Here is a 10545-nt window from a genome sequence, read left to right as displayed (position 1 = left end):
AACATTGAAAGGGCCACATACATCACTATGTATGAGTCCTAACAAATCAGTTGCTCTCTCGCTGTGTCCACTAAAGGGAGTCTTGGTCATCTTGCCTCGTAGGCATGACTCGCATATCTCATATGATTCAAAATCAAATGAGTCCAGCAAACCATCCTTATGGAGCTGGGATAAACGCTTGTCATTTATATGACCTAAGCGACAGTGCCAGAGATAGGTGTGGTTCATATCGTTCGATTTGAACCTCATGGTATTAACGTTATAGATAGAGCTCTCAAGGTCTAGAATATAGAGTCCGTTCATCAGAGGTGCACTACAATAGAACATATCGTTTAAATAGACAGAACACATTTGTTCTTTATTATAAACGAGAATCCTTTCTTGTCCAAACAAGAAACTGATATAATGTTCTTAGTCAATGCAGGCACATAACAACAATCGTCTAACTCTAGTATAAGCCCAGAGGGCAGAGATAGAAAATAAGTCCCTACAGCAACAGCAGCAACCCGTGCTCCATTGCCTACTCGTAGGTCTATGTCGCCCTTTGTCAATGCCCTGCTATTTCTCAGTGCTTGTACATTAGTACAAATATGCGAAGCACATCCGGTATCTAATACCCACGATGAAGAAATAGAGAGGTTGACTTCTATAACATTTATACCTGAAGTAGAAATTTTATTTCTCTTCTTGTTAAGATCTTCCAGGTATCCTGTGAAGTTCCTCTTCCAGTGCCCTGCTTGTGCTTGATATAGTTGACGAAGATGTTCAACCATATCGTAAGCACACATCAACTCATGTTGCTTTTGAAGCTCAGAGTTCATGGTTGCGAGCATTAGACAGGACACATCTAATGCGTCATCTTGATACTTCTTGTAAGCATCCCGGTCAGCTCGCATGGCAGTAGCAGGAGGAGCCTCCGGAATGGGCTGCTCCAGAACGTACAGTTTATGTTCATGAGTGAAAACTATTCTCAGGTTCCTGTACCAGTCCAGGAAATTTGCTCCGTTGAGCTTGTCCTTCTTAAGGATAGAACGCAGGGAGAAAGAGTTCGTATTCGACGTCATGGTTATCTACAACAGAAAATTTGCAGAAATAAATATCATATTCTTTTTAAAATCATTTAATTAGGCCTTTAATTAAATGATGCTCCCACTGAATTCTATAATTCTTGTGGGACAATATCCACATCATACTAACCCTTGAGTTAGCTTTTGCTAATACGCCCAAGGCTTAGTATGATCGGTAGGTAACGATTACCAATTACATCTCTATGCAACTCTTGTTTATAGAATCAATATCCGCATTTATATTAAAACTCGAGTTAGCTTTGGCTAATACGCCTGAGAGTTAATATAGATGTGATTTTGACCTATCTTTTCCAACCGTTGGAATAATGCCTATAGTTGACTCGATCCAACCAAGTAACTAGGAATACTCAATCTAATTGAGTTTGTATTCACCCATGCATTGATAGGCGAGACCAAGATTGTCCCTCCGTACCCTACCAAGATAATATGTATTGCTCTGCTTTGGCAGATTCAACAATACATGTGATCGAGGTAGTGATAGGTATCACGGCACGGTTAGGCATTTAGAGTTGGTTCGATCAAGATCTAATCTAATCGAAAAGGATGCATCTTGTGCACGACTTAGATCTAATCTAATCGCAAGGGTGCATCATGTGCACGACTTAGATCTGATCTAATATAATCGTAAGGAACTAATTAATTAATTACTTATTAAACATGCATCATATACATAAGCAATTAACTAATTAATATATTTGTGATTTATTCATGGCCCTACTACGATCTTCTCAAGCCAATGAGAAGATCGAATGGTCAACCTAGGGTCAACAGCTTCTCCAAGCTCCTCCCTTTGACCACCTTGTGTTGCTCGTGCCCGACTCGGAACTCCGTCTCGTGTGGACCCTCCACCGCTCCAATTTGTACATTACAATTTGAAACTCGAGTTACATTCGAGTCTAAATCTAATTTACAACAAGAAAATAAGAGAAGGCACGACGCGCAGGTCGCGAATATAATACAACACTCGCAAACACATAACGGCACGCAGGCCGTATTATGAATTACAACACAACCAATCATATTGGGTTTTGGGCCATGACTATCACAAAATTAATATATAATTCAAAATTATATATTTTCATAATTTTCTATAATTTTAAAATTAATTTTTACAATTTTATGAGTAAAATTTCCCGGCGGTCCCGTTTAGCGGTTTCGGGCGCAATCGCGGAACGGATCCCCTTGCGGGGCCAAGGGGCAGCGCCCCTACCCGCGATCTAACCATCACGAGGGTTCCTTTGCGATCCAACAGCGCCTAAACCCGTTGTCCCAAAACGATTTGGGCTGAGACATTGCCGTTTCGGAAAAATCTTCCCGGCGGGTTCGTTTTTAGCGATTTCGGGTGCAATCGCGGAGCAAATCCCCTTGCGGGGTTAGGGGCAGTACCCCTACCCACGATCTAACCATCGTGAGTTGCTCCTTTGCGATCTAATGGAACCCAAACCCGCTGTCCCAAACGGATTTGGGGCAAAACGAAGCCGTTTTGGAAAAATCTTTCCGGTAGCCGAAGCCTACAAGTGCCGAGACACTTGTGCTTCGCTTCTACGGAAAAATTACCCATAAAAACTATAAAATCATAATTTTACAGAAAATTACAGAAACTTTAGTTTTCATAAAACCAAAAATTAAACTCGTACAAGCCTTGCACGTGGCACTTATACCACTGTTGGGTTTTTCGGGCCGCGAAAACCGCTTTTCGCGTCGCGGAAACCCCGAATCACCCAAAGCCGTAGATCCGTGCAAGGAAAATTTCCGGAAAAACACGAGTACGAGTTTTAATACTTTGATCTACAGTAGATCTACAAGGAAAACATTTTACCTTCGATGCGTGCCCTCGCAAATCCCGCTCGTCCAACGGTACGCCGGATCTCGAGAGTGTCAACGTAGACACTCCTCTAATGATATCCACATGAACAAGGAGTGTCTCTCACACTCAAAGGATGGAGAAGAGAGCCCCAAGTGTGCTAGCACTTTCTAGAGCTCTCGAATGGGATTGGAAAGGAAGAAAAGAAGAAGGTACAAAAAGAAATCTTATACACTCACTAGTAGTAGCCTTCCTTTGTGACCTTCACTCTTCCTTTGCTCTTGGATTCACTCAACCACCTTCTCCTCACCATGGAAGTCACGGCAACAGCAGCAAGAAGGAGGAAGAAAACTAGGAAGAAGATGATACCATTACCACACATCAATACACACTAAATGAAAAACAACACATCCTTTAGTGTGGCCGGCCACACACATAACTCCCTCATTTAAAGTGGCCGGCCACATTAAATGGAATGAGAGGTGTTGTAACCTCCATGAGGTGGCATGTGATGTGGCAAGGATGAGTCATCCTTATGATGTGGCAATACATCAAGTCAAACTTGATGTTTCAACTTCTACTTGGTCAAGTCAAACTTGACCAATTGTCTTCCTTGTTGAGTTCAATCCAACCTTTGATTCAAGTCAATTTCAATTTAATGAATCCCAATTCATTAATATAAATTGACTCAATGAATCAAATTTAAATTAGACTCATTCAACAATTGAATCTAATTGAGTCTAACTCAATAAGTCTAATTTGAATCCAATCTTTGGTGCATCATATGAACCTAATCCAATTGGTTCATCATATGAACCTAATCTCCATCCACTTATTCTTTGTGTGTGACCCAATAGGTTCTTGTAACGTTGGCAATGTTTCTAAACTCCTTTAGAAACATAAGCAATGAGCGGCATCTAGCAATACATCATTGCTACCCAAGTTACAAGAAATGTTGAGATCCAACATCACCTTGTGACTACTAATTGTGACTCCTCACAATATGTGACATTGTCCTTCTATCCTAGACATCTAGATTGATCAATGTGAGGCATAGACCGTGTCATCCTCTAATCAATCTAAATCTTGAACTCCAAGTAGACTCACTCGATCAAATGAGCTCAACATCTAATGTTGACTCATTTGGGCATGGCCATGCACTTCGTGGTCTAACTCTATCAAGAATATTGATGTCGCTCCCATCATATGGGAGGGATAGATCCCATCTACATCACTCACATCCCTCTGCATAATTTGTTACATACCCAGTAATCGCCTTTATAGTCCACCCAGTTACGGGTGACGTTTGACGAAACCAAAGTACATAACTCCTTATGTAGGGATCCATGGTGACTTCAGGTCTAAGGACTAATAGTCATACTAATAGCCACATGAGAAAGTATATGACACTCATATAACGATCAATGATACTTTCTCATGGCGGGTCATTCAGTATACATTCTCCAATGTATACCCATGTGTCAGCTTGATATCTCTATATCCATGACTTGTGAGATCAAGTCATCGAGCTGACCTACATGCTAGTCTTATTGCATTAACATTATCCCTGAATGTTAATACTCGACTAGGAATGATTTAGAGTAGTGTTCCCTATATCATCTCACTATCGATTCAACTAATCGATTGATATAGGTATGAACCTTCTACTCAAGGACGCTATTATACTTAGTCTATTTGGCACTAATACAAATAAGTATAATAACCAAACAAATGCCTTTATTAATATACAAGAATATGATACAATGAGTCCATACAATCATCAAATGATTGGCTCTAGGGCTCTAACTAACAGTATACTCAGAAAGAGGGAATCGATTATGAGGAAACCTTTTCGCCGGTAGCCATGCTTAAGTCTATCCAGATTATTTTATCTATTGTTGCTCATATGGATTATGAGGTTTGACAAATGGATGTCAAGACAGTTTTCCTTAATGGAAGTCTTGAAGAAAACATCCATATGAAGCAATCAGAAGGATCCATTGTGAAGGGCAAAGAGCATCTTGTATGTAAGCTCAATCGATCCATTTATGGACTGAAGCAAGCTTCGAGATCTTGGAACATCCGGTTTGATGAAGTGATCCAGTCTTAGGGATTCATTCAGTGTCTGGATGAGTCTTGTGTACATAAGAAAAGTGACGAAAACGTGGTGGTATTTCTTGTACTTTACGTAGATGACATTTTGCTCATTGGCAACAATGTCAAAGTGTTGTCAGCCGTAAGGGTATGGTTGTTCAAGCAATTTGATATGAAGGACTTGGGAGAATGTGGACATATTCTTGGGATTAAAGTAATAAGGAATCACAAGAAAAGGATGTTGTGCTTATCCCAAGCTTCGTACATCGATACTATCCTAGCTCTCTTTAGCATGCAAAACTCCAAGAAAGGTTTTCTACCTTTTTGTCATGGAGTACCTTTATCTAAAGAGATGTCTTGTAAGATACCAAAGGAGAAAGAGGAGATGAAGGTAGTTCCTTATGCTTCGGCTGTAGGAAGCCAAATGTATACAATACTATGAACGAGACCAGATATCTATTTTACCGTAGGCATGGTTAGCAGATATCAAAGTAACCCAGGACAGGGACATTGGACTGCCATAAAACATATATTAAAATACCTGAAAAGGACTAGAAATTATATGCTGGTTTACCAGGCAGATGATTTGCTCCCTATGGGTTACATGGATTCTGACTTCCAATCAGATAGGGACAATAGTAAGTCAACCTCAGGATATGTGTTTACTTTGGGAGGTGGAGCCATAACATGGGGGAGTATTAAGAAGAAATGCGTTTCGGACTCCACCATGGAAGCTGAGTATATAGCAGCCTCTGAGGCAACCAAAGAAGCTGTATGACTCAGAAACTTCTTGATGGACTTAGATGTGATTCCTGGTGTGCCCAAAATTATCACAATTTATTGTGATAATAGTGGTGCAGTAGCAAACTCGAAGGAACCATGAGCCCATAAGGCAAGTAAACACATTGAGCGCAAGTACCACCTGATATGAGATATTGTAAAGTGAGGAGAAGTTGTTGTCGCCAAGATTGCATCAGCAGATAACCTGGCAGATCCTTTCACTAAGACCCTTTCGGCGAGAGCCTTTGATGGGCATGCTGAGGCGATGGAAATCAGATATATGACAACATAGTCTTTTAGTATAGTGGGAGATTGTTGGGATGTATACTATAAACCTAGCTTTTGTATGAACATCTATTTTTGAGATATTTTGAAATGAGAATCACTTTGGTCAAACGTTTGCATTTTATATTTATATATATGTCAATGTAGTTGCCCATTTAATTTATATTGTAGATAACATGATGTGTGATTTCATATATAAGATCATGTTATCGGTTCCTTATAAATTATAAATAGTAGCTCACAACCAAGATGGATAGGGGCAAACCATTGGAACAGTTGTAGTGTAATTTGGTATTAGTTTGTCTTGACTATATTATTACACTAGTACACTATGTATGCATTGAGCAAGATCATTTGAGGTTGTTAGATTTATACTGACTAGATAAAAGAATAGAACCTCTATTATTATGGATGTACGTACTCTTAATCCCGATATAAATAACAAGCACATTTACTTAGTATTTATTTATTTAACTTATCAATGGGTGAGATTTATTCTTTAAATCAATAGGCCCGATAAGTTGGGAGATAATACCATTTATATGGTATGTTATTGATTGTAAAAGAAAACTGTGTCCTATTTATTTAGGTTGATGATGCCCCCTTGAGCAGCTTATAAGGATTATCATGTAAACCCTGTAGGTGGACTTAGTCCGACATGATAATAATGTTGAGTGGTACTACTCTTGGAGTCAGATGTTAATTAAGTGAGTTGTCAATAACTCATTTAATTAACGGACATACGATATCTTAAACATAGGGAGATTAACGCCCTCATGATAAGTAGGAGCCCATATTAGAATATGGGATTGGTGCGGTAGTTCAATGATGACCCTTTAGTGGTATGAGTTATTATTGATTAACTTGAGTTGGGTGTTCGGGATGAATACACGAAGCTCAAGTCCATCAGGAGGTCAAAACCAATTCCTCCTCTAGGTCCCTGTTGTAGCCTCTATAAAGCCTTGCATTCACCCATTTTGGTTTTTCTTCCTACCCAAGAAAGGGGTCGGCCACATCCTTGCTTGGTGCCTAAGCAAGGGGCCGACCACAATAAAAGAAAAAAAAATGGGGAGTTATAAAAGGGAGATTTTATCTCTCAATAAAATTCTAAAAAATCTGTTAATTTTTCTCCTTTTTTATCTGGCACCAAGGGTTATAAAAGGAGAGGAGGTTGTGCCACAAAAACATAAGTGATAAGTTTTTTTTTTCTCCACAACTCAACAACCCTCTCTTTTTCTCTAGGGTCGGCGCCCCACATCCTTATTTCTCCTTTTCTTTCCTCTAGGGCCGACACCCCACATCCCTTTCTTCCCTCTAGGGTCGGCGCTCCATCTCCCCTTGGTGGTCGGGGCTTGGAGGAGAAGAAAAAGAAGAGAAGAAGCGCCTAGGTGGCCGGCGGTTTGGAGGAAAAGCAGAAGGAGGCACCCCTTTTTGCTTTGTATTCTTTGGTGGTAGGTGGCTTGGAAAAGAAGAAGAGGTTCCGGAGTTTTGTCTTGGTAGATCGTTGTCCACACGACGTCCAAGAAGAGGAGAGAAATACAGCAGAAGATCAAGAGGTCTTAGCATACAAGGAAAGGTACAACTAGTTCTAATTCTGCGGCGTAATTAGTTTGATTTTCTTTGTATGGATCCTGAACACTAACACATGAGGCCAGGTATCTTGTGCTTCAATCAAGGTGTTCTTGATCAATCAAGAACTTGCTTGATTGATCAAACACATGTTATATCGAGCATATGGGTTGCAAGGAAAAGTTCTGTCCTCGTACAAATTTTTGTATAGGGGATTTACACAGAACGGAATTCCCAGTGCCAACAGCCCAATATAAATTAGACACATTAGATTAATAGGTTAGACTCAATGGATTAGACTTATTGGATTATTAGATTAATGACCAATCCAATATAATAATCCAACCCATTACTAGGAATACAAAGAGATAAAAACCCTTGGTATTCATTGGATGAATATAAATATGTTTTTGGATTGAATTTTTCATTAGATGAAAAAAGAGAGACTCTTAATCTTCCCTTCTTCTTCCTCCTTGGCCGAATCTTGATGTTTGGCTGAACCTTCCAAGTGGCTAGGACCATAAAGTTGGTTCTTCTCCAGATTGAGAGTTTGTGTGATGAATGAAGGATATGTTTGTGTGGATATCGTAGAGGTGTAGACACTTGATCACACTGAGATCTGCATCAAAAGAAATGTTGCTGCTGGGATTACGAAAGGGCACACATCAAAGGTATACCTATCATGAAACTTAGTATATGTATTTGTATTTCCCTTCGCATGGATCTTCTGGAAAGGAACTAGAAGTTTTCTACTGTACTTTCACATGTTTAGCGCCCTAGTTCCTTACATTGACAATAGGAGGTATTGGAATTAGAGTAGTGCACTCCTTTGTTAGATTCTCTATTTCATTTGCTCCAAGTTCATTTATATTATCATCATTCATCTCATCTGATTGAGCCTGGGAGGCTTTTAAGCTTTCCTACATTTCCTATAATCTATCTTCCAAGGTGTGGGAAGAAGCTTCTATATCTTGTTCCTCAAACTAATATTCATGTATAATGCTCATCTGAGGGTCCTCTCAAGTTGAGAGTAGAGTTGGTGTTTCAGTGAAGATGAGTCTACATTAATGCTTTTAATCATTTACTTCATATTCCTGAGCATTTGATCTTGAATAGCCAAAATTTCTTTCTCCATATTTTCTAATCTATCTTCTTGAGATGGTGGTTGAATTTCTAACATCAGACCAAAATAATTCTGCCTTCCTTCTTGTTGGTTATCTTCGAAAAAATTTTGGGATTTGCTCCGGCTGGATATTTGAGAATGTGAATTTGAATAGGCCATTTCATTGAGCTTGCTTGCAAATTCTTCCAATGATTTCACCAGATTATTGATCCTTAAACAAGTTACAATGGAATGACCCGTTACTTTACAAGCCTCACAATAACCTTACTTCGTCCTCTGATTGTAGTTGGGGAGGGAACCCTACAATGAAGGGTTAAATAGTGATAGATAAGTATTTTCCACATGACCTATTGCAAAATAAATATCACAAAAAATAATATAAGAATTAACGTTAGCATTTTGGTTGAACCTATGAATTAGAGCAATCAACTTCGCCTTCAAGGAGTCCATGTCTATCTGAAATGGAATGCGTTAGAAATGGATATACATGAAGTAACAAAATTAAAGCAGGAAAGAAAATAAAATGCAGAAACGGATATATAATGCAAAGATGAAAAATAAGGCATAGAGAACAATGAATGAAAGAATAAAAGAATGAAAGAATTAAAGAATTGAAATAATTATCTAGACAAACTCTAATGCAAACAACTAGATTTAAAATACTCTGTCCTCGGCATTGGTGCTAAAAACTTAATGTGATGATAATCGTAACCGCACAATCATCGTCAAGTAATAAAATTTATAAGTCAATCCCATGAGAACTGAAGATTAAATGCTAATTGGTTTTACACTTCAAATTTAGATAGACAAAATCGATAACTGTTTATTTGTGATTTTCAACGAAAATGTGAAAGTAAAAGAAAGTAAATTGAGGAAGTCTTTAGTTTAGTGAATGTTCTGTTGGGTTCTTCAGGCCGCGAAAACCACTTTTTCGCGTCGCGGAAACCCCGAGTCACCCAAAGCCATGGATCTCGTGCAAAGATTCGTAAACAAAATTATCGAAAAAACCTTTTTTTGTACGAGTTTGTAAAAACTTTAGATCTACACTAAAGTTAAGATCATTACCCTTGTAGCGAAGCCCTTCGCGTTCCCGCTTGTCCAAGATGTCGCCGGATCTCTAGTTGTCAAAGTAGACAACCTCTATATGTATCCACACGGACACAAGTAGAAGGAGATGACCAAAACACAAGGTGTGCTAGCACCAATGGAGTGTTCAGCCAAGGAATGGGAGAAGGAGAAGAGAGAGCACCCAAGAGAGAAGAAGAGTGAATGAATCAATGAGAGGAAAATCAAAAACCCCTTAGCCATCAAGTGGCCGGCCACTCTAGGAGGTGTAAAACCCCCACATTAATTCCAATTAATGTGGAGACTATTAAGAGTTGTAACCCCCATGAGGTGGCACTCTAGGATGATGTGGATCAACACTATTGGTCCACATCTTGCCACCTCACTAAATGACATGGCAACAAGTGTAACCTCCTCATTTAATGTGGGTCGGCCACATTAAATTCTATGGAGGCTTGTAACCTCCATGAGGTGGCACACATTGATGATGTGGAGCAATCCTATTGGTCCACATCTTGCCAACTCACTAGTGATGTGGCAAAAAGTCAAGTCAAACATGACTTTTTCTCTTCCTCTCAAATCAAGTCAAAACTTGATCAAATCTCTCTCATGGTTGATCTAATCCAACCATATGATTCAAGCCAACTTAATATAATGAATCTAATTCATTAAATTAAGTTGATTTAATGAGTCATAATCTAAATTAGACTCATTGAATACATGAATCAACTTGAGTC

This window comes from Zingiber officinale, chromosome 9B, assembly GCF_018446385.1.
Source record: "Zingiber officinale cultivar Zhangliang chromosome 9B, Zo_v1.1, whole genome shotgun sequence".
NCBI classification, from domain to species: Eukaryota; Viridiplantae; Streptophyta; class Magnoliopsida; order Zingiberales; family Zingiberaceae; genus Zingiber; species Zingiber officinale.
The sequence above is the reverse complement of the archived record's forward strand: the minus strand, read 5'-3'. Positions refer to the sequence as shown.